The sequence below is a fragment of the Dendroctonus ponderosae genome, unplaced genomic scaffold, assembly GCF_020466585.1.
Source record: "Dendroctonus ponderosae isolate FM_Combo_2020 unplaced genomic scaffold, Dpon_F_20191213v2 Dpon_F_20191213_5, whole genome shotgun sequence".
Lineage (NCBI taxonomy): Eukaryota > Metazoa > Arthropoda > Insecta > Coleoptera > Curculionidae > Dendroctonus > Dendroctonus ponderosae.
In genome coordinates, this window is record NW_026018715.1 from 14529553 (window position 1) to 14529995 (window position 443).

A 443-nucleotide genomic window follows, 5' to 3' on the forward strand; every position below is an offset into this window, starting at 1 on the left:
GAATGATGTACAAATGAACGTTCTTGCTCATTTTGCCTCCGAGATATGAGCAAAAACGGGACGGAAAACATGGAATTTTGGCATAATCTTGCACCCAAGAAATATTCAAATTTCGCTTTCTGGGTCAAAACTGCTCGAATTTCCTCACTCACGTTGTTACGGCTGAATCGACTTTTCAATTCTCTATTCAACGAAAAACGGATTCTGTGGCTTGAATGGTTCTTGAGAAACTTCGAATACAGACCATTCAGTTATCTCTGGAATGATGTAAAAACGGGCGTTCTTGCTAATTTTGCTTCTGAGAAACATGCAAAACGGGACGGAAAACATGAAATTTTGCAATAATCTTGCGCCACCCTTACACAAAACGACGACCACTTTTCTAATTTCGTAAACAGCAGAAGACTGTATTTTTTCTGCATAAACCCCCCCCTGAGTTCAAT